Consider the following 25180-nt stretch of genomic DNA (forward strand, 5'->3'; position numbering starts at 1 on the left):
ATATTTCCAATAAAATAATTACAGAACTGGCATGTAAGCTAGGGATAGTATAGCAGAAGGATCATCATGAGGCAGACATGGCATTTTTTCATTAGTTGAGAGTTATATAAAGGTTTATGATCTCTATAGACTCTGGTCCATGTCATAAACTTGTGGTGAAACTCAGTTATATAAATTTAATTTCTGAAATTAGTTTGGTTGAGAAAGGACAACATAGTTAAAGAAGTAAGACAAAATTACAATACACAATACAAACCACTACAATAATACGTCAACTTTTTTTTTTTTTTAATCAAGTCAATTCAGGATAATACCCATGAAAAAAAGCAACACTTGCATTTACTGTCAAATGGCACAAATTGCAAAATACCTAAAATTTTCCATCATGAGAGACACATGCAATTTGTCTGGGCAAAAGCGGCAAGCCCCACTGAAATTGTCGGAAGAGAACAGCTCATATTTGCTTCATGAGGTTTCTCTTCAGTGCAGCAGAGCTCCAAACTGTTAAAAGTTTTCAACTGCCTTAACACTCATACATACCTTAGGAACAGTAGGGCACCTGGCCAAAAAAAGCCCAAGTAGTCTATATTTCAGGCCTACTGAGCAATGGCAGGAGCAACATAAGTTATCATGGGAATTCCTTGGCAAGAGAAATGAAGGCAAGAATAAAGCCATTTCCTTCAAACCTTCCTTGAAGAATAGTACTAAACACTATGTGCTGGGTTTTGGGGATGGTTTCTTTTTGTTTTTTTCCTGAAAGTTTTACATAGGCAAAAGTATTCCTAATGCCTTGGATGACAATAAACCAGGATAAGCTCCTCTGAAACACTTTTGGATCTCACCTATGGAACATACAAACCCAATCTTACTGTTGGATGGCAAGCGCTCCCCACTGCTAGCTACTACATATAGTCCAACAATTCTAACAGCAGAAGCCTACACTGAGGGTGTTGCAAGATGGCCCACAGCAATTCTGAAGTCAGGCAACCATGCTGATGATGTCATTTTTCCTGAAGAAACCAAATCATATCATGTATCTCAGATAAAACTGCATTAAAGCTATATTCTGTTTCAGCATCAAGCAACCAAAAATTAAATAAAGTTGGATAAGGGTAGAATCATGATACAGACATCAAAAGCAGGATCACATATTTTCCCAGAGGACTTGCTTCAATTAGTCCATAAACTGAATGTACAAAGGACAGAAATGAGATTATGTGGCCTGCTGCAAAACCTGAACTTCTTAGCCTTTAAGTTTACAACCTAAGTAGTCTTTTTGCTTTCTAGCATAGTATACAGGAGATTTTTATCTCAAGTAGAATGTATAAACACTCAAAATATTCCTTCTACTTGAGCTCAGCGTTAATTTTAAAATGTATCTTTCTTTTCAGGCTATTCGTGGACCAGCTCATCCTTCCCAACTACAATAGCCTCCCTAGGTAATCCTTTCATCTACTTTTTCTCACCCTTTATACAATTTTAGGTTTCTTCTTCCCAAGGCTGTGATTTATGGCTGACATACAAACCTTTTGCTGCTACAGCTCTCCACAGTCACCCACTTAACTTTCTTTAAATCACATTTAAACTGTAATTTTCTCCCTAATTTATAGCCAATTTTGTATGAGAACAAGATATTTTAGGAATGTTAATAAGCTATGGGGGCTTTAGCATGTAGGCCTCTAGATCAAAGTCACCTGTAAGCAGCATAGGCCGCTAAAGATTTGGTGGTGTTTTTAATGAACTATGGAAGATACACTGATAGTCTCCATCAGACTTCAGGTGGTCAGATATATACATCATAACCTTATAGAAAACAGTATGATACCTGTTTGGCACTGACAGCAGAGAGGTCAGTCACAGAACAGATATGGGAAATAAAGGTTCCAAAGCACATAGATGTTACGCTCTCTGATGATAATAAAACCACCTCAGCCCATCAACATGCAAGAACACCAGTCATCTACAGAATCTCCAGTAAATCTTACATTTTACACAGTGGCATTGCATTAATCAATACACAGATTTTAGATTAACAAGCACTAAATATCCTTGTGTTTTATCACATTGCATGTGAAAGACAGCATGCCAAAATTGCAATGCATATTTTATTATAATATTTAAAAGGTTAACCATCTTTGCTGTATTTATCTTTTTGCTCATTTAAAGCAATCTCATTCACTTATTTTAATGAATTTTATGCTCGTTAAAGGAACAGAAGTGAAAAAAAAGAGCACAAACAGCAATAATCATGCTTCACAAAAACAGATGCCATCTTGAATTGCACACTGAGCTCTAGTTAAACATGTTTTGGGACTGCCACAACATCCCTTGTATGAGAAGTTACATTTATTCTACCGCTAAAAAATTTAGAAAAACAGTCAAGAGATTAATTAATATGCAAGATTTGAAATATACAGAACCTACTGTCCTAGATCAGCGATGGGAGGACAGCAAGTCAGATGCTGGAAATAGATTACACAGTAATGTCAAGTTTCCTCCTACTATTTAATGCTGCTTTTGTAGGTGAAAACAACACTTATTCAAAGATTTCACATCCAGAGTATCATCTGAATTATGATCTAATGTGTTCAAATAACGCCACATGAACAGGTTGTTATCAAAATAGTACACATAGAAATATATTCCTCACAAAAATAGCCCTATTGTCCATTAAATAAATGAAAAAGCTTATAAATTGTAAAAAAAGCCTGTAAAGATCAACATGGATATAAGAATTTTATTTTGGTAAATGTGAGTTCAAAATTGAATATTACTGTGCATTTTCTTATCTCATCTTTCAATGGCTCCTAGTGAAAACATTTCTGTGTTAGTCAACCTATGTTCAATTTGGTACATCACTGGCAGTCTCCCAGGAGAGCTGAAGGTATACAGCTGGTCAGGCTTACAAGGCAAAGTACTGTTAATGCTATGCAACACCAACTATACCTGTGCAGTAACTGGTTTATGTCAGATCTACCAGGCATTCATATAGATTTATTATATCCAAATGAATCCTGTTTTTAACACCCATACAAATGACTGAAGGCTGACCATAACAGTAAAGCAGCATATCCTCACACTGTTTTACAACCACTTAAACAGGAGCAGAGGTGAGAAACTAAGTTTTAGGTTTGTCACATGCCCTTTGCAAGGAATCTTAAAAGTGTTCATCTTTTCAGGATGTTCATTCCTCAACCAAATGGAATTACGATGACCATAAAAGGACTAAGCTTGAATTGGCATCATAGGACTTCACCCATTCATCACATACTCTGCAAGGTAAGATTTTGCTTTAGTCAAAACAAGAAAGAAAAAAAATTAGTGAAAGAAAAAACTGGTCAGGAGCAGCTTGCTGCAGAAGTATTTCAAATTTTTGCATGATTACAGTGTAAAATGCAAAGAAATTTACACTTTACCTTGCTATAAATACAAAGCAGTGTCACTTGAGACAAATCTGCTTTATAACTAAATAAAAATAGACATAATGATTTAATAGTTATGATAGAAACACTCAAATGCTTTCTTCTTTTAAATACTAGTAAAAAATCCATATACAAAAAGACAGAAAGTGAAAGAAGCAGAAAGAACAAATATAACACAAAGCTGCCAAATTTCTATCCCACCAGTAATGTAATTCAGAGATTGGAAAATCTTTACTGAGAAATCTTAAGTGTCACATCATTCAGGGAACATTTCTGTTTAAACTATTAGTGCTTCATTACAAATTCTAGTTTTAATTCCTGTAATTTCAAACAAGTAATTTAAGCATCAAAAATGTTCAGTCCAAATTCAGAACAAAAAAGATTTAAAAGAGTCACAGTCAGTAATGACTAACCCCTACAGTAACGCTGGATCACTAAAGAAACTGAAGATAAAAACCAGTATGTTTTTTTCAGGAAACTTCCCCCAAACTAATGCAGGTATATGGAGACCTTAAGAAATTTTGAGACTCCATCTCAACCACCTCTTCCTGCACGAAAAGAATTGTCAGGTTTCTTATCCTGTGCAGATGGAGTGCCTAAAGTTCATTTGGTTAGTCTATCTAAATACAGAAATCGTATCATTCAAACTGCTCAAATCTAGGTGCCTTCATAGAAACTGATAATCTATCATCTCATGCATAGTACAACAGGGCAGTTCATCAGTGAGCCTGCATGCACACAAAGGGTTACAGTAGCGCCAGCCAAACACTTCCCTTGTCATCTCTCCTCTTGTACAAGATCACACATACCATTATCTACATGTTGTGCCTATCAGACCTAACACTACCAGAAAGAAGACCAGCTACATTGCTTGCATAAAACCTGTGAGGCAAGCAGGGAAGGAAGGAGGTAAGGGATAAGAACAATAACAAAAAGCAAAACTCGTCACCTAATGCTGTTAAAAGTAGAATAATCAGTAGCCTGCAGAAGAACCTTGTAAATCTAGATGAGGACGCATTTGAAAAGTACTTCAAGAAATGTCAGTATTTTCTAAATCCCATTAATTAAAAAAATCAACAAAACCTCAAAATATCAAAAGTTTCTGGTGTTCAGAAACAGCAACAAAATCTAATGTATGCAATCTCCCAAGCCACCACGAAATTCTCATGATTTATGTGTGTGTGCATTTGTCCGTGTATATGTATGTATGCATGCATGAGACCTCAGGACTAAAAAGAAAAGAAACCCATCTGTTTTGTAGTAATCATGATGCTTTTCAGTTCCTAGGGAAAAATATTTATCAATTTAAAAATATGAATCTATGTGGCTCAATTCTACATTATTTTTATAAGTCAACTGTGGTTGTAAACATTTCAATCCTACAGAGAAAGTTACACAGAAAGGACAATTTACATATACTAATTTGGCAAAAATTGCTTTCTAAATAACTATGTTTTATAGAAGCCATATTCTATTTTCCTTTAGTGCTTTTCTGACAGCAGAAATAGATACAAGTTGTAATTTACTTGTATCAATTTCCTACTTTAGTAGTGTCCAGTAAAATCATTCAAACAGCGTGACAGTTAAAAGGCAATAATGAAAAGCATTTCCATGCTTTGGAGAGCTATAATGTGCACTGAATACAAACAGCAGTTAGGGAATAAAAATTAAAAAACAAACATACTTAACAAAGTCCTGCTGGTACCTTGTAAGACAAGTCCTAAATATATTTCAGTATCCAGCAATGAAAATGTTATGTAAAACGATGTGCATTGATCCAGTAATCCCCAAAGCTCTTAGAGTGACTTTAATTTACCTGAACACAGAACTGCTTTGAGAAAAATCCTTCTAGACCTCGCCAAAATCTGACTGCAGGGAACAGCATATTTTTATAGTCATAAAAGCAGAACAACAAAAAAGATGTTAAACACAAGGCCAATGGCAGCTGAAGCTATCATGTTTTTTACATAAATAACATTCAACAAAATTACTGGAAAAACAGGCCATGAAGTTTAAGATGAAAAGAAAGTCAATCATGAGTGATAGTAAAATATTTTTAGGAATAGCAGCACGCACAATCTAAAGGCTAAAAGGTGTATAAAACAGAAATTAACACAAACATTTGCATCCCATATATGTATATTTTACTAGAAGGCTGTTTTCGCTAAAGTTTATGGTCAAATTAGAAGACCATAAAGAGTCCATATTGTTTTAAATGTAATGTTCTGTATACTACTGTATTCTAATTCCCACTGATGTCAGCAGAACACAAAAGTCTTCAATATTTTAGCTTATGTTTCATTTCAGTTTTACTTTTTAAGCAAAATTTAATGCTATCCATGATTAGGGTTCCCATTTAGTATTTTCTTCCAAGGTTGAAGGATGACCTTCTAATCATGTGTATTAGAACTGCACATACCAAAAGGATACCACAATGGTGAATTCAGTTATATTACTGGTAGAAAATATCAATACAGACTAACTAAAAAACAACAAATAATAGATTCTATACGTAACAGTTTCCCTGTCCTATAAAATAAGGCAAAAACATTAATTTCAAGACAACTTTTCTTCTCAAATAGCAGGAGAAATCTGGGGCTCATGTTACAATTCCAAGAAATACTCTCCCAGCTCTACCTTTATTTGGCTCGTATGATTCATAACACCCTGTGATTTATTAACATTAGGTTTTATCACATGTACAGAAAGTCATCAGATTGCTCTGTATTAGAATGTTTATTCCTCTAATGATAAATTCCTATGCACTGAATTCTACAAAACTATATAAGGGATGGAAGAATGAATTCAAGTAAAGGGATAAAGAGGAAATTGGAAAACTTAACACCCAAGTGGTTAATGTAATTTAATAAAATTCTGGTTTAAAACCAAAGCAAGCCTATGCTATACATGTCCATGTCAGCGAATCTAGCTGTTAAAATCATACTGGCTTAAAATGACTGTTGTTAACTACCTAGAGAAAAGACACCTTTATACTCTTAGATCTTTTCCAAAGAACAGACATGACTTCCAAAGTTTTGGTCTTCAGCCCATCTACCTTAATAAAAAAGTACGAAAGGCACTCAACTTAAAGAAAAAGAAGAGAACACAGAAGAGCAGCATCGTAAGAAGCATAAAAGCTTTTTGAGGAAAAAGGCTGGAATCTTTAAGAGAAGGTAACACTAAAGCTAAAGAACAATGGATGTAAAGCCCTTTTTTAAACAAAGAGTGTGGCACTGATACACAATGTCACATACAAATCCACAGAAACTAAATTACTTACACATCGTAATTTACAATAAAATGCCAACTACTATCCACATTCAGTTCCACAGATTTACACCAAACATCAACCTCTTCACTAATTGGCAAAATTCTTTTTGAAGTCCAAACAAAAGTTGCAGAAATATTTTACCTAAATTATTTCTCCATAACCAATTCTACGTAATTGTGAGTAACCACAAGGCAAAACTATAAAGCGATATAAAACAGCCCAGCACAAGCCCAGTGAAAAAAAGAAAAATTTGTCTTGTAATATATAACTTATTTCTGGTAATTTCTTCAGTTACCAGATTAGGAACTGGTTCTTACCAAACCCTTCATCCTCTACACAACATGTTAGAACCTCTGTTCTGCAATTCCTCCACACGAGAAATCACTACCAGTAATGAGATTCCTTTCTCTTTAAAACTTTCATATCTCCCTCATAAGTCTTTAAGACTTCCACCTTTAACAATCCAGTGCTGTATTTTGTTATACTCCTCTTAAAAACAAGTAGGTATGACAATGCAATGCAAAAGAAAAAACTGATTAAAACAGATGCAACAAAAAATTGTTTAGCGTACATCGTATCTTTGAATCTTTGCACAGATCTCAGCTGATATTTGGATAAATACTGAAAGAGATAGTCATTAAAGTATTAACAAGTATGAATCCATGAGAAGAATCTCTTGGCTTGACTGGGTTCAGCATTTCAGCCCTGCATTGTGGTTTGGTTAAAGACAGAAACCCCTGACAGAGTGATGCCTATAATAGTGTTCCTATATCATATAAGATTAAAAAAAGTGTGTTCATGAACTGTAGTGATCATACTTACAGAACAGATCGTGTCTTGTTATGGACCTCTTATTTATTAATATTTTTTCCTGTAGTCAAATGACAGTGTTCCATAATGCACAGAAATGGAAATACAGCCTGTGCCTATTTCACAATTCAGTAGTCTGGAAATGCTTTGCTTGCTGTGTATGCAAACTGAAAAGAAAAACAAAGAAAATCAAACAGAAGTAGTAGTATATTACTTTTATTTCTTCCATAAATGAAAGAAAGCAGTAAACTATCCCATCTCGTCAGCTGTGTTAATAATATTCATTTGAACATTCTGAAGAAAAGGCAAAAAATAGAGTAAAGCAGAAATTAGCTTTTTTTTTTACTTCCCTTCCATAGCGTTGTGTCCAAATTTAAAAAGTCACTTTAGTGTGGATACTTGTTTTTAAATGACACACATGCTTATTTTTAAAGCCACATATACTCTGATGGATTTCAATGATGTTACACAGCAGCAAAGTTACCTACATACACCATTATGGGTACAGGTGAGCCTAAGTTCTCTGCTGAATTCTATTTTAAATGAAATATTTTTCTTTATCCTTTCTGTCCTTGCCTACATTTTCATATATATGTTTTCATATTTTTACGATACACTTTTAGTATATAGAATGACAGGACAAAGAACCAGCTCCTGCTAACCTGACGTACGATTAAATCCATTTGATATTGTGGGAGTATATGCATGAATAAAGTGAGCCTTATGCAGCACAGAGTTTGTATTACCAAGGAGTGCTTATACACAAGGATTGTCCTTCCACAATGAAGCTCATTTAAAAATAGTCCTTCATTAATCTACAACAGAAAATTTTCTTCCTAACACTTACAGAAAACACGTTTTCTCTCTGATTTGGTGTGTTTAACATTAGCAGCAGCCATGAAAGTTCTATATTTTTAAAGTCATTTCAGGGGATCTAGTTACATGACTGTCAGTACCTGTAGTTATTTTTAGCTATATGTCTATAAAGAACTTTCTCCTTCAAAGTTATCCTTAGATTTCCACATAATTAGTAAAGGATAAGAGGGAAGAGTGAAAATTAGAGTGTTTTACAACCAGATTTTTTTTCTGTATTACTCATACTCTGTTAGGCAAGGACACAAAGCAGGGACTAAATTCTAGACTGCAAACCACAGAAGATGCCTATAAGGATCCTCACGTGTGTAACGGCACAAACAGTAAGGGCATTTTTGCAAAGTACAGCTGACTGGACTAGTTTTTATCGTTCTGCAGATCTCACTAATCTCTCTGTCTAGGCAGTGTATTTGTGATGCACAAGTGTACAATTCCTTCGTACCTCTGAGACATCCTAAAAATGCATCTCTAAAACTATTTTTGATAGTTCAAGTAAAAACTAACAATGCAAAAGAATATACTATATACACCATCAGTCCCATATATAGTCACCCAATGAAGGACCATAGAGCTATCTAAAATTATGTCTAATTTAATATTATTTACTCCACTTCAGATCTAAGATTCTGACCATGTGATAGTATGAAGTAATTCCTGACTGTCATCTAAGCAATCAAACATCAACTCACTCTACTGATGCTAGTTCAATTATCAGTTATTTGATTACCAGTCACTTGCTAAGCCCCCTCACACAGCTGTAACTTTTAATGTAGGCATGCCTTACAATTAGTAAAATACCCATGAAATCTATAGTTCAAGTAAAGGGAAGCCACAAGACTTTTGAAGGATAAGCTTCGCCTATACTTCGGGTAAAGAAACATCAGAAAATTGCCTTATTGTTCTCACAGTCAAAATCTGAAAGGGAATTGCTGAACATAAAAGATATTTTCACAGTCCTCCAAAGAAGACTCTGGGTTTTCTAAGGAGTACACTGGTATCTTCAAGGGAACACTGTAAGAAGAATTATTTGAGAAGGACCTCCTGTCTTTCTCCCGGTCTACACACCATTAAGAAAAATAGAAAATCCATCAGCATTATAGCAAAACATAGAGGAAGACTACAGACAAGAAAATCTGAATATGTTTCTCCTTTCAGCAAGTTTGAAGGCAAAAAAAAAAAGAAATGGTTTATCAGGAAACAAAGAACTGATAAATCGGAATGTTAATCTGCCAAACATCTGAGCTACATGCAAACAGCAGACAAAACATCAACAAGATCTGCAACACATTCTGAAGTACAAGGTCTCAGTGAGAGGAATTTCTGAAAACTGATCTTTATAAGAGCAGGATTCTGAAGACCTGCAAGTACTGAAAGCCATGTCCAAATAGCCAAACTCAATCTTGAAAGAAGCTTCAGGTTCTGCATAGATTCAGACAAGCTACACAACCTCATTATCAGCTTTAAACCATTACAAAGGGCAACCAAAATCACAATCATCTACATCAAGAGTGTGTGGTTACCTGTGCTCTCAGCAAAACACACACTCTCAGTCTCTACGGCTTCATTCCCCGTAGTGGAACAGTACACCCCAAGGTCCCCTCAGCAGCTACTAAATTACTAAATGCATGCAACTCCAGGCAACACCAGAAATCTAATAATACAACTATATCTGACTGGAGCAGTCATCTAACCCACACTAACAGAATTTTACAAATACAAAAGCTGGGGGAAATTCTGCTTATTGCTGTGTATGTATATGCATAAGTCAAGAAAAGCAGCCATTGTTAACCACTAATAACACCTCAGAAACTCAGTAGGTGGAATAATAACTACATTAGTAAAAAAAGCACAGTGAGAACCTGCCTTAAATTTTCAAACACATTAAATACAGCGTACTAAGAAAAGTACAGTGAGTATGACAATGTCTGACAAATGGTATCTATTAACAAAGTTTAATGCTTCAAAACATTAATACAGCAGTTTTGTGTTCTTCTGAAAAATATCTAGTTCTGATTCTACCTGGAGAACCTGGCACTGAAGAGAGCTTGAAAGGTTGGGAACCTATACTCCTGAAGTTTCTCACTGGATTATGAACTTGCAACTCTTTTACCAGGTAGGTCACCTGTGAGAACATATGATCAGGATTGCGTCTCAATAAAAACTGACTCGTTTTGACAGAGACATGAGTTAAGAAACTGAATTCAACTGAATAACACAAAGACTTAAATGGAAGGCTGTACAGGGAGAGAAGAGAGCCAGCACCCACAGTTAAATCTAAATCTGCTACCTCTGCATCTAGAGACAAAAACACCAAAATGGCACCAGAGAGATATATTTCTTTGCTGTCACACTCATGCAGTTCTCCAGACACAACAAGCCAGGAGAGGCTGTCAAGCAGGTATGTTTCTTCTACTGTGTTACTTCTTTTAATGTGGAGAGCCTCCTGATGTGAAAAATGGGAAATGGTTGAGAAAGCAAAGATTTCACGGAGAACCCCAAGATGATGCTATATCCTATCCAAGACATAAAAGAAAGCACAGAACTTTTTTAAAAATAGATAGCCCAGAGTTATTCAAATACCTCAGCGAAGGTGGCAGGTGTACATGTATACAGGTGGTGTCTTAAGTACACCAATGGACAGAAAAGTCTATACTGAAAGACCACTCTCTAGATACCTGTACATAGTCAAAGAAGTTGGGAGGTCAATGCAAAAAGGACAAGCTCATAACACTTAGGAGAAGATGTAAAAAACATAAATTAAGCCTTTGAGATCCTAATGAAAATAGGCTTCAGAAGGGATTTCTAGAACATAACAAATAGAGAACCCAATATTCATAATTTAAGTGACATTCTGAAATAAGGACACACTAGGGAGTCATTCTCAGACTTTTTGAGAGTTCACAACATCAGACATGATCTAACAATGACAAGCAAAAACTGCTACAGAGAGTTACCTTTAACAGATACCTAAAGACTCATTCAAGACAGTGATGTACAGTATGGAAGAGATGGAATGAAGCAGGCATCGGTATTTCTTCAGGAACACACATTTCTTCTTGATTTACTAACTGCCATTTTTCAGAGGACAGATGTCCAACTGAAATGTTCCCAGCAGTGCAAAACCAAGATGGAGAAAAAACTTAGAGAAAGAGGCAGAGAAGGGACATCTGCAGTCACAGTAGTCAAATTGGCATTGATTCTCTGGCAGTTTTGCTTTAGTGGGAAACTTCTGAGGTTGTAAAATTTCACTCTTTACTCTTTCAAGTGGGTGAATTCAGGTTTCCTCCCACTCCAAAGCTCTTCAATGTTCCCAAGTGTTCTTTCTCATTAAATATGAAATAGATATTAACACCATTATCTGAGCAACAGGTACAAACTGCAGAAAATACCTCTGCCTAATTTTCTGACTGGCATCTGCAATATGAAGTTAACCCAGGAAAGCAAAAATTTCACATCAAAATGGCAAGATCTTCACCTCCTTCCAACAATGACAACAAAAAAGCTGAAAATGCAGCTTGCTTACCAGTATCACATTTTAAGAATTTATCTATTAAGAGAATACATCTGTAATCACTGATTACTAGGTAAGCATTTCCAGCAACTCATTCATCGTGGTAGAAAAGTCCTATCACACCTTTCTTCTACACATAACTCACAACCTATTTTCATTTTTTTATTAATATCTCTCTCTCTAACCTGGACTACTACAGAGATCAGCAAAGATGAAACAACAGTTTTAAGGCCACTGCACCTTTCACAGGTTATGTACTCCCCACTAAAAAGCAGGAAGACTGATTGAGATTATGAATTACAATTGCTCGAAGACAGAGAAATCAACATCTCTAAGAAATCCAGTAGTTATTTTCATGCTTTCTAATACCTTTGGAATAAGATTACCCTTGTGCCCTAGATTAATAAAGCAATCCTATGAATAAATCAGCGAGGGATACAGTCCTAGTAAATGTCCTTTTAGGGATTATATTGACTAGAAGGACACATATCTGTTCCATCAAATACAGCCGAACTGCTGGAGAATAAACATTTCCTTTTTATGTATATACAATATTTACGCCATTCACCCCAAAACCATCTAGAAATTTCCAAGCTAACTGAAATACTACTGCTAAAGTCATAACACTCTGTTTTTTTTCCCGTCACTGTAATCATGCAAAATTAAATCCAAGGAATGCTAAGATTCTTACAGAGGTATGATTGCTCCTGCAGGCGTTAGCATTAGAAAGTACAATGCTCTCTTCATTACCTACTGTCCTTGATATAAGTAAAATTTTCATGTAGTCAGTATGCTGATACTTCACATGACTATTTAAGGCAGATTTTGAAAATGTTAAATGGGAAACAGGTGTAAATTGTACATATTTGACTTAGTGACAACAAAAATCTACACTGATTATCCACTTCTACTTAACAAAAAAAAATGTATTACAGTATCATTAATCTCAACTTAAACAAATATTTAAGTTAATGTTACACTTTTTCTTTCACATGCCATGTACAATAGAAAAATTCAAGGCTTTTCATGTCAAGCAAAAATAATATCCAAAATTATCCACATCGGCAAGCAAGGTAAGCAAAACAATTTTGCTGTTTGGAAAATTCTGCTAATCAAGAACAGGTCATTGATACATTTAACGATAATTTGCAAAACTCTATTATTCATGAAACAAGTTAAAAAAAAAATCACAGAATCCATCTGTTATTTATAGAAAAATGAATTGGTAAATAGTGAATATTTATTACTTAAGCAAAGACAGTTTTCCAAATAAAGTTGATGGCATGCTGCCAATAAGTAGAATACATAGGCATTTGGTAAAATGCCATTTCCTTGATGCAAAACTGTTCTAAAGTGATTCTTGCTGGATACGTATTTCTCTTTACCAAAACGCTTCTTACTCCCTAATTTATGAGATACTATAAATCAATTCATCAGAAGTTTTATTTAGCTTTCTTCTCTATATTTGAATTTAACCACTGCTAGGATTACCCGAGGTAGAAACTGCTATCATTTAAGCAAAGACACAAAGACAGTATGGATCTGATCCAAACAATGCTGCTGTCAAAGGAAATCTTTCTCACCAACCACTGAGGGTTTTGAGCCTAGCAGGACAGCTCTTCTAAGGCTTGATAGAAAAATCCACCTATACCATTAAGGTACAAATTAATACACACAACTCAAAAAAGGGTTGCAAGCTTAACAATAAAGCAGCATGTTTTCTTGGGCACCTTTCTCCACCAAGATTCACTTTTTAAAAGTTAATCACATCACTGTATATCAGGAGCAAACTTCAACAGCTCAGAGAAGGCAGATAGTCCATAAATAAAGTCTGAAAGTCTGATCTTAACAAACACTTCTGAAAGCACACTTCAGAGCTATCCAGACTATACATCTTTACCAGCAATACACATTGTGATACCCAAACTAAACAACCTAACACCAAATACCATTTATCTTTTCTACCTGATGAATATCTACCCTTTCATCACTGATGAATATCAACTCTGCCTTGGTTAAGCTTGCTGAAAACCACTCACATATGGGTTTTTTCTGTGAAAAAAAACCCACATCCTATTTTTAGGTGAAAAAGGAGAGTATGTTCGTGCTCAGTAAGCTCTTAAAAAGTTTAAGTGTATATGAAACAATCAAAATAAAAAGTCAACAGTGTAAATTTGAAATTTATTAACATTAGGAAGTTCTAAATAAAGTCTTTTTATAGCTATTTCTGGGTGTTTCTGTGAAACAAAAGGGCATACTCATGACTAAATTTGTCCTTAGTATTCCCAAATATACTCACCCTTTCTCACTAGTATGAATAGCTTTCTGAACTATGCTGCAATACAAGCTCAGCATTGAACGAACCGATTTGTTGGATTTTTGTCTTGAAAAATGCTACTGGTTATGTTGGTGTAGAGACATAAGGCTGTAAATTCCTATCCTCCATCAGTACCACTGACCTCAGAGCAAACCCCACAACTGGCTACAGGCATTCAACATCCATCATTGCTCCTGAAACCTAATCTTTCAGGGAAGGACAGCTGCACTGGGCAGCAGTTAAGCAGCTTTCTAAGATACATTATCATCCCAAACAAACATAAATAAATAAATAAAACTTCCTGTCCTACTTTCCGACTAGTGTTTTAGAAATCTCTCATTGCGTGTACTTCACACCAAATTCATGACTTTTATCTACACACAGGCAGACAAAATTCTAATCTAGTAACCAGAGACCTTTTTTTTTAAAAAAATATGCTGCTTCTTACATGCAAAATATAGCTGTTTGCTTATTAATAAAATATTGTCAAATTCCTACAAGTATTAATACAGAGTACACCTGTAAAGAGGATTTTAATAAAATGTGGCATAAGAGGTAAATAAATGATGCTCCTGAAGTTCACAGCACTGAAAACCTAGGCAGGAAATCTCTGGTCCTATATTTATAATCTGACTTTTAAAAAAAGACCTCCCTGTCTACAGTAAATTCCACAGAGGGAGAAAGCCCCTTCCTTTAAGAAAAGTAAAAAGAAAAGAAAATTAAAAGTGTGATTCACCGAAGTTTAATTATGCAGGTGAACACAGATATATTAATCATGTCACTGTGCTAGAAATCATGACACACATCTGTCTCATAAGCACCTTTCTGTGGCATAGAGCAGATGAAAGAAAGCTATAGAGTACAGAATATCCCTACATATCTTTGTGAACTTTAATAACATCAAATTTATCTTTTTTTTCATAAAAATAAAAAGCATTGTTCACTTTTACAAAAGCGTGCACCAATGTGAAGAAGAGAGAGAAGAGAAGAGAAGAGAAGAGAAGAGAAGAGAAGAGAAGAGAAGAGAAGAGAAGAGAGAAGAGGGAAGAGAGTAAGAAAAAAGGAAAAAAGAGAAAAAGAGTGAAGAACAGGGAAATAGTAGAAATGGTAGTCTCTTTATCCCTTGTACACAAATTTCAGCTTTCTTTGGAAAAGCTTTATTAACGAATACAGCCTACAGACAGTTCAAAAATGCAGTTAAGAATTTTTTAATTCAATCAGCATTGTAAAGCAAGCAGAATTACTGAGTTCAAACTTAGCAAACAATTATTTTCTAAAGGTCAGAAAGCCCATGAGATTGTTACCAGAATGTATTTGAATTTCCTCTCAGTGAGTCAAAGCAAGTAACAAAAAGCCAGACTTTTGGGTAAAACCAGTGAATAAGCCAAGGCGAGACACTGAAATCTAAATGCAATCGGGCAAATTTGCAAGAGAAATGTATACCTATTTACAAATTTAGGACCAAAGCCACATTTGTTTCAGTCAGGTTGGCACTGACTATATTATACATGAAAATCAGCCGATTCTGACGTCTAAAAAGCCAGATTTTACACACCACTTACTGAACACTGACTTCAGATGCATAATTTCCAGAACACTAAAAACTAAAAGAAAGAGCAATACACTTGTATGCGTTACTCCATATACCACATCTGATATACTGCCAGGGGGAAAAGTATGCATTATCTGACTACAACAATATGTGAGCAGTTCGACTGGCAGTAACCAGGACATCCATTTTGATTGTCTGCAAACAACAAATTAATTTGTGTACCAGTGGAGCGACTCCAATAATTGGAAGATTACTGAAAAACTCAAATAACTCCACTATGCTTAACTACGAAGAAGCACAGCACAGGGCATGACAGTGTATTAGGACATGTCCTCCGGTATAATAAATCAAAGTGCCTAAAATGCCATCATTTTCAGTTGGTTGAGAAGGAGAAAGTTTTTTGCTCATTCTTTGTATTAGAAAGAATACACAGAATCCCCAGCAGATACCAGACACACAAGTATAAACACAGGAGTTGATTTTTGCAAAAATCTCTTGCTGTTTTGGAACACTGCCGCAAGATCAATCACCTTTCCTTTTTTTTTTTCCTTTTTTTTTTTTTTTTTGTTACTGTGCTACTAAGCTTATGGAGAAGGCTGTCACAGTGTGTAAGCATAATACACGTAAAGCTATAAGTATTACTATCTTAGGGAAGTACAGACTACATATAACTGCTGATGTAGTTTAAAAAAAGCTGATAAAAACAGTATTTAGTGTGAATTGTCTCTTTTTATGAATGAATTTAAAGAACCTGAATAACAATCATGTTTTAAAAAAGCAATGCTTTCAGTATTTCCATAACAATTTATTCAATTCAACCTGAATTTTTGCAAACCATTTGTATTATTTTGTATCTATTTTCCCAGCATTTTATCTACCCTCTTCCTGTAAGTAAGACATGAACATGCAGTGTTTTAATAATATTATCAATCACCAACCAAAAGCCATCTGAGCTTATGAAATGTAAGTTAAAATTATGCAATAGTAGACATACGGTTCTATCAACGGACGGCAGCTTAAACAACAAGTGAAGTGAGGCTTGTTGGAAAGGAATTTACAGGCAAAGCACTCTCATGCAATCTTTTTCTACATCATCACATTTCTCCAGTTGTACTGCGGCTTTCGCCATAGTAAATCACCAAGAGAAGTAACGCTTCCTCTTTGCTCCTACTTGGTAAATCACTGATAGTATACGAAGGAGTATTTTTAAACACGGATTCTTGCTTTAGGCTGCCAAGTTGCCAGCATACATCCATTAATTAGTTTCATTTAAGGCCTTTTCCAAAGAAAACAAGGATTAAGCAAATAAAGTAAACAACTCACAGAGTATGTGAAATTGAGAGTTTTCATGAAAATATTGTATGTTGACTGTGCTATGCCAACTGTTTTTAAATAGAATTACAATGTAAGCAAGCTCCTATTACAATAGACAGCATTATGTGACTCTTTGAACTTAAATCAGCAAATATCTACACCTTTTTCTCAACTTGTTAAAGAACAAAATGTTAAAAATTGCCATGATCTTATACAAAAATAAAACAATGATTTATAGACCTGTACTATATTACTCCTCTCGATACCCGAAGTGCAAATGAAATGCCTATCCTCTCTGCACGTCGGGGACACCGCCTTGGTTTACTGACATTCAGTAAGACTTACAGTTTTGAACAGACGTCTATAATTTGCAAAGACCTTTAAAGTGCATTTCATTACATTTCATCATGACTTTTCCTAAATGAACACAAGCACGTTTTAGAAAATTAAACTTGGTCAATATTTGCACAACTGTTGTCCGTAATATGACAAAAAGCCTCTTGCTGTAACTGGCCCAACACCACGATATACAAAACTCCACTGTTTTAAAGACAGCTTATTAAAAAATTAACATACCACAGGGAAACTGCGTGTTGATTGTAGGACCTTACTGTGATTCAGCTTGAAAATCCTTTTAAGTGAGAATTTTCAAAGAGCTTAGTAACGGAAGTTCATTTTGAAGGAAATCCAATATGCAAATATTTCAGCTGTGCTCTTTTTACAAATTGTCTGCCTTGTCAGTTTGAAAAACTGAAAATCAACAATGGAACAGTGTAAGTATACTTGACCTTATTGCTTACCGTCTATCAAGAATGCTATGGCTGGTGGATATTAAATTTCTGAAACTGACACTCAAAAATGTATAGTGCATCTTCAGCCCAGGTCCCATAAATGCTGACTACACTCCAGCCAAAGCCTTGGAGCTGCCACACTCTCAAACTTACATAACACTTACAAAGCTAGTTTAAATACACCATCAATCTGTGTCTGTTCCTGCCTTGAAGTAATCCTGTTTATCTTTTAACCCTACACTTGCATGGAAGAGAACCATTACTAATCTAATAGAAGAAACACACAGGCAACAAATCTGATTTTCTCAGCTTACAGAAAATACGAAATGTGGGGAGACACTCAAATCTGACTTTGCCTAAAATTTGCACCTCCCGAGTCGACGCTCATCCCCAACTGCCATAGCAGTCAGGAGAGCAGTGAGGAAAGAACTATGTTGGACACCACACAGTACTGGGGGAAATGGATGAAACAGGGTAAAAAAACCAGCAAATAATATGTAATTTGTATGTGTCTCCTAAGTAAAAGAAGTCTCATTTACTAGTAAGGAATAAGTAACTGGCAACTTTGCTTTTGACATTAGGTACCCGTGTAAAAAATGTCTGGTGAAGGAGTGAGCATATGCCATGTACCGGTATTTGCTGTATGAGAGCAGTTTATACAGGCCCCTAGTGGCTCGGCACACACAGCAGCAAATGAAGGGGGATTCCTACTCCTCAGCTTGTGTAGTTTTGGTCCCTGCATTATTAAAATGTAAGAATGAAGGGCAATCTTAAAAATGAAAGGTGAATTGCTGACTAAACTTAAATCGCCAGTTATTTCATTCTTTCACACACACCCAAGTCTGTTCTTGCAAACCCTCTCCTAAGATTAAGCACCGATTTACTATCACTCGTTGAGTTCGGTGACAGCGCTGGTGTTTGAGTTACATAACCGTCACAGCAGAATGCTTAATTCATATTATTCTTCAGCGCTCATTTTAAAAGTAGTACGACTGATGGGTCTAAAAGCAGGTCCTAAGATCCATTCTTGAAATGCAGAAATACTGAGATACCGTTTTCCTTTCCACACACCATTCCTGACAGCTTGCCATAGCACACACAAACCATGACGAATTTCTTAGTGCTTTCTTAGAGTAGAAGTCTTCTACTTAGGCAAAGCTTTCAGTGCTTTAAGTGGATATAGAAAAGCTATACATCATTTCTGCATTGAGAGAAATCTAAATATACTCCACCATATTACCACAAGTGACAAAACTAAAATTGGAAAGCTACTCCTGTAAAAAGTGTCTCATTAAATCCTTCTTCTTTTCTATGTAACACTCAGTGCCTTGAAAATCCTATGCCAGTATATTTCCAGCTTTTAGCAATTTTGACTGGTCAAAATTTGACAGCTGAATTTATTAAACTGACCAGTTTGTCAATTTCACACATAAAAAAAACAGTAATAGCAGATCTCATGAGGCGGAATTTAAAGAACCTATATAAAAATTGCCATCTAAAGTAAGGTACAAGTACATATGATTGTGTTTAGGAGAGGGGAGAGTCTTTTTTCTTCAGAGTTGCTCTGTTCATTAAAAAGAATTGTAGGAGCTTTGTGCGCTCCTAGCCCAGGAGAAAATGATGTCATTTACTACACACTTTTACAGCAAGAAAATAAAGTACTGACCATTATAACATTATAAACCACTAGCAGATACCAGAGGAAGGAAATACATGGTACATACACATTTTTCCATCTCTGCATCAAAATTCCCGATAAATGTCCCAATACTACAGAAGTTGCTTGTGCGCGAAGAAAAGATATGTTGGGAGCGATCTCCTTAAGGCTGAGAAGACAATCATAATTTCCCACATTAATCCTAAATTTAAGAGAATACAGGCTTCACCAAAAATACTCATGTCTGCAAACAGGAAACTCCAAAGCAGATTAGCATCTACAGACTCATCTCCAACACAACGCCGTCTCAGGCGGCAAGTGAAGGAACACATAAAACCCTAACTATTCTGCATAAATAAAATGACCCTTCTGTGTAAGTCAAAACCGAGAATATGGAGATGGTAAGCATGGTAAAGAAGCTGCCATCCCTCCACGAGGCAGTAACTGCATAAAGGCCAGGCAAAAAAAAAAAAAAAGAAATATGCATGACAGCAGTCTGGAGAAGTAACAAGGAGCAGCAGACATTCAAAAGCCATACATGCAAGGGTGACTGGTAATCGCTTAGAAAGGAAATAATACAGTTCTGTCGGGTAGTGAGGGGATAGCAAACAGGCAAAATACGGATTTCGGTGGTAGAAAACAACTGTTTTATTTGCCAGCCTGGGAGAGCCCGGTTGCAGCAGTGAGGAGTGCCTGCTCGCACGGGCAGACGGTACAGAGGGAGCTGCTAAGTTTGCTGAACAAATTCAAGAGCCCCTTTGTAAGCACTCGAAAAACGGAGTTTCCAGCCCGATGTGCTTCCTTTCAAGTGGTTTCGGGAGAGTAAACAAAGAAATTAAACGCCTAACCTGTGAAAAGCTTCGCATCTCCGTGCCTCCCCGCTCCGCCGAGAGAGAGGAGGAGGAGGAGGAGGAACAGAAGAAGGAGGAGAAGGATGAGGAGGATGAGGAGGAGGAGGAGGAGAAGGAAGAGGAGGAGGGAGCCCTCCTCGGACCGGCGGCGGGGGTCCCTACCGGCCGCTCGCCCCCACAGCCCTCTCCAGCCGCAGGCGCCTCGCCTCTCAGCCCTGCTACCTCCCCCCTTCTCCCTAACAGTTAGAATAAACAAAATAATTAATATTAATAATTCGCTCGCCAAAGCAAACAGCCAACGTGTAATTAGTGCAGCCCCCCTCCCCCCCGCCCGTGTACAGTGGCATTCAGTGGAAACGTCGACTCCGATCCATCACTCGCCCTCAGCCTGCCCCATCCCCCGTCCGCGCACCGCAGCTCCCCTCGCTCCCCGCGCAGGCCTCGCCGCCAGGCTGAGACCTGGCAGAGAGGGGAGGGCAGCGGCCGGGGGGGAGCCCCGGGGCAGCCAGGGGGAGAGTTGTGTGCGAGGCACATGTATACCGGGCTGCACGCACGCACGCACGCACACACACACATTTTTACGGGCGCTCACACGCACAAACGCGCCGAAAGAGGCGGCAAAGACGGAGCGGCGGCCGGGGGTGGGGCGGAATGGGTCAGGAGCGGGGCAGTTACCTGGTCATGCTGGCTCCCCCGGTCCCAGCAGCAGCCGCCGCCGCCTGCCCGCCCGCCGCCACCTCCTCCCGCTGCTCCCGCTCGTCTCCGGGGCGGCCAATTTAATCCAAGCCCCGCAGCAGCAGCAACAGCAGCAGCAGCAGCTACGAGCGGAGCCCCCCGCCGCTTGCTGCCTGGCGCTGGTGCGTGTCTCTCACAGTCCGGCGCCGGGGAGCGGGAGAGAGTCAACGAGAGTCCGAAAATCCAGCATCCAGAAGAGCCACGTCCCCGCCTGCCTCCTCCTGCCAGCGCCACCTCTCCTCCGCTCTGCTCTGTTCTGCTCTTCTTTTCTTCTTCTTCTTCTCCTTGCTGCGGCGGCGGCGGCTGCTGCTGCTGCTCCCGCTCCCGGGCGCGCTCTCTGTTCCCGAGCTGCTGCTCCGTTTCCCCTCCTCCTCCTCCTCCTCCTCCTCCTCCTCCTCCTCCTCCTCCCTCTCTTTCCTTCTTCCTCCCCCCTTCGCTCTTTTTTTTTTGTTCCCCTTCCTTTTCTTCCTTGGTCTCTTTTAGTCGATTCTTTCGCTACAAATAGCAGCGAGGTCACGCACCCGGGCTCCCCCCTACTCTCCCGCCCCCCCCGCCCCCCTCCAGAAAAAGTGCAGTGCAAACAAAAGCGAGGGAAGAGGCAACGGGGCGGGCGGAGTGGGGGTGACAGAGACACGGGAGAAATCCCCACAAACCGTCCCCGAGAGCAGAAGCACGAGCAACCCTCTCTCCAGCCCGCCTCGCTCCTCCGGGGTAGAACGGGGACGCCGTGGGTACGCTGGTGGAAACGGCGCTCGTCCGTGGGTTTGTTGTTGTGCGATTTGGGGTTGTTGGTTGTTGGTTTGTTTGGGGGTTGGTTTTTGGGTTTTTTTGTTTGGTTTGGTTTTAATCCTTTTAAGGTATGTGGATCACAGGACCTGTACGGCCCCAAGTGTTAGGGAAAGCTTGTTGCCGAGCTCTGTACCTGTGCGCGCGCCCGCGCGTGTGTGTGCGTGCGCGCGTGGGTGGGCGAGCGAGGAGTGAGCGGAGGAGCAATGGGGAGGTGAGCCCGGCGGCGCCTGCCCCAGCCCCAGCCCGGCCCGCCGGCCCCAGCCCGGCCCGCCGGCGGACCGAGGATGGGAGCCATCCGCTGCGCGGGGACAGCCTCACACGCACACCCGCGCGCGGCCGGGCGGTGGGGGAGGGGAGGAGGGTGACGTCACTCCGTGCCGGCCCAGGGGGCCGCCTCCCGCCCGGCTGCGCGTGGAGGGCGCCCACGGCCACACCAAACCGGGGGGGGGGGAGGGGGAGGCGGACCGGGGGGGGCACACGAGTGGGGCGGAAACCAGGCCGCAGGGCTGCGGGCGCCAGCCTGTGGCGAGTAACGCGGCCTGTTGTCGTCCCCCACCCCCCACCACCGGGCGTTCCTGGACGAGTGAAATGTGCCCGAGTTCACGTGCGTGACTTCTTGTCCGGGTTTGCACCCAGCCTGTGAAATCACCGGGGGTTACCGGATCTGCCAGTGCTACCGGGCGTGTTACAAAGCGGTATTTGCTCATTCAGTCATGCTTGTATATGGCAAGTCCCTCATTTTCTTCCTGAAGAATAGTCAGATTTCATGCTGAGTGACACCACATGTTGCTTGGCGCAGTCAGTGACGTGCTGTGGGGCTAAAAAAAGGTCCCTGCTTTTCTTACCCCGTCCTATCTAATCCTCTGCAAAGAAGGAGCAGTGTGTAGGACGTAGATGAAAACAATAGGAGTTTGGAAAACAGCACTTTGGGAAACCTCACTTTTGGCTTCTAACCATCTTCAGAAGCCTGGAGCTTATGCCCTCCATGCCACAGTTCCTCCTGTGTAAATTGGAGGTAAAGTGTTAGGATAAACACAGTAAACGGTAGTTGGTCATTATGGTGACAGGAGCCCATTGATATCCATGCCTCAAAAGCTGGCTTACTGGCTTCCCCACGTATGAAGCGGCAGGAGCAGTATTGGCCAGGCTGGTGCTTCTTGTCCTGAGTTTTGTGCTGACTTGCTGCGACCTGGGCAAGCTGTGTAGCCCCTGATTCTGAAATGAGCCATGGTGGTCGATGCAAAGTTCATTGCAGATTGTTGCTACTTTCCTGCAGAGGAGAGGGATTTGGCTACTCTGTCATATAATATGAGTTTTATCATCCCCTGGGAGGTAAGTGCTGCCATCATGAAGGCTGACTGAAGTGAAGGTAAACTTTGTTCTCCCCAAGTCCTATAAACTGCTGTCTTCTTTTGATGCTGCCAGTTATACCATGAAAAATGGTACCCCAAGTCATCTTACACTTAAAGAAGCACTAGTCCTTTCCAAGTAGTATCTTTTAAAATACCTAATGACTTTGTAAAAAAATTACTTTTTATGAAAAGGTAAATATATGAAATGTAGCATGGATGACTACTTTTTATCTTGTCAACAACTATTGAATAAAAGACTAATTTTTCAACAAGCAACTGTGGCTTCAAAGTAAAACAACAAAAATCAAAAGCTTTGCAAAACAATATTTTATCTGTATTGTAATAAATGTGGTTCAAGAAAGCAAGAATTAAATCCTCACCTTTGCCCTCTTGACTCAAATGACTGCAGGGCTATATTTGCTTTGAAATGGCAATACTAAATAGGTATTTCAGGTTTTAATGTTATGTCCAACTAGGTTTTATCAGTATACTTAGCTGTTTTAGTGCTCTTCATGCTGTGATCCTTGCGTGACATTGAAGAATTGAGCAATAAACCCATGCATTTTATATTTTTCATGCAATATCACAATGTGGTTGTGAGTTTTTGGACTACATTTAGCTTTCCATTATGTTAAGAGTCATAACCGGGTTGTGTAGCTCTTCCTTCTCTTCAGTCAGCATCACAGTATGCATTAGGAATAAATGTGTTTCTTTCTATAGCAGTATTAAAACCAGATCTCATCAATATTATTTATAAGATTGCCAGATTTTGTAGTGATGCTAAAGCAAAAAAAAAAAAGAGAAGAAATTAACCTAAATTCATGAAGCAGCATTAAAACGCTGTATACTTACTGTTGCTCTACTTCATACCATCGCTTGTTATCAGCAGCATAAATTTTATGCTTAAGAGTGTACCGTACATATATACATACATAAATGTATATATGTGGTTCGGTAATACACCTTTAACATTCCTTCCCTGTTAAGAGAAGATAGCACATCAAGAAGCATAATTCATCTGTTACAAACTACTCATTAAAGTGGATTTTTTTTTCCCAAAATGCATAAAAAATTCAAGCACAGCATTCTACACCAGTGTTCTATTTTTGCCAAGATTGCAGCAGTATGTTACTCTAAGGTTAGTACAGCACTGAATTGGAAAAACATTTACACATTTTATTAGCTTTGAAATGTTTCCTGTGAAACACTGAACAATCTCTAAGACAGTAATTAAATTACATTTGGAAGATATGAATCTTCTATTAATATTTTTTATGGTGGAAGGAAGAAGGGTCTTTTATGTCATTGGAATTAAGTATCATGTATTCCCTCAGAGTTTTTATAAGAACAGACATCTTCCTCTCGTCCTTCAAAGTTAACTGTTTAAATCCTGTTCTTCCTGCTCATGCAGCTGCTTTCGGTGTCCTCATTGAGGCTACATACCAGCAGTGCAAGTCTGATGTGAAGCGCAGGATGTGAGTGTTTAAAACTCAAAAGACGTAGCAAAGGAGGAAGAGAAATGGGTTGATGTTCCTTCTGTTCATCTGAATACCTCCCTGCGACCATACTCGGAGTGACTTCTGCCATAGCTCTTCAAGTAAAGGACCAGCCATACTCCTTCATGTCTCAGTCTCATGAATTTCATATATTAAATAGTACTCTATTAATAGTGTGCAGTATTATTTTCCTCTCGGCTGTTCTGCCTTGGATTGTTGCTTGCGACCCTGGTAAATGGCATCCCACTAAGCTTTTTAGCTCAGTAGGACATTCCATTAACAACTGGAACCAGTGGACATTGGGTTGCTATATAGTAAGATCAAGAAGGAGAGAGGAGGGAGGGGAGGAACAGAAAGATTACTCTCTAGTTACCTATCCCCCCCTTTTTTTTTTTTTTGTAACATACATTACAATAGCCGTATATTACAGTTATTTATG

General features: G+C 38.6%; 1 protein-coding gene across 2 annotated transcripts in view; it reads right to left on the bottom strand.

Annotated features, from left to right (window-relative positions):
• PTPRD (protein tyrosine phosphatase receptor type D) overlaps positions 1 to 21545 on the bottom strand; it is a 376703-nt gene extending 355158 nt beyond the window's left edge. The window contains exon 1 of one of the 2 annotated variants that reach the window (XM_075021650.1): positions 21045 to 21545. The gene's annotated coding sequence lies outside the window, so the exon portion shown is untranslated. The remainder of the gene's footprint in view (positions 1 to 21044) is intronic. The other variant, XM_075021649.1, reaches the window with a different exon arrangement.
• Between the last annotated feature and the right edge of the window lie 3635 nt (positions 21546 to 25180).

The sequence above is a fragment of the Buteo buteo genome, chromosome Z, assembly GCF_964188355.1.
Source record: "Buteo buteo chromosome Z, bButBut1.hap1.1, whole genome shotgun sequence".
Taxonomy (NCBI): Eukaryota; Metazoa; Chordata; class Aves; order Accipitriformes; family Accipitridae; genus Buteo; species Buteo buteo.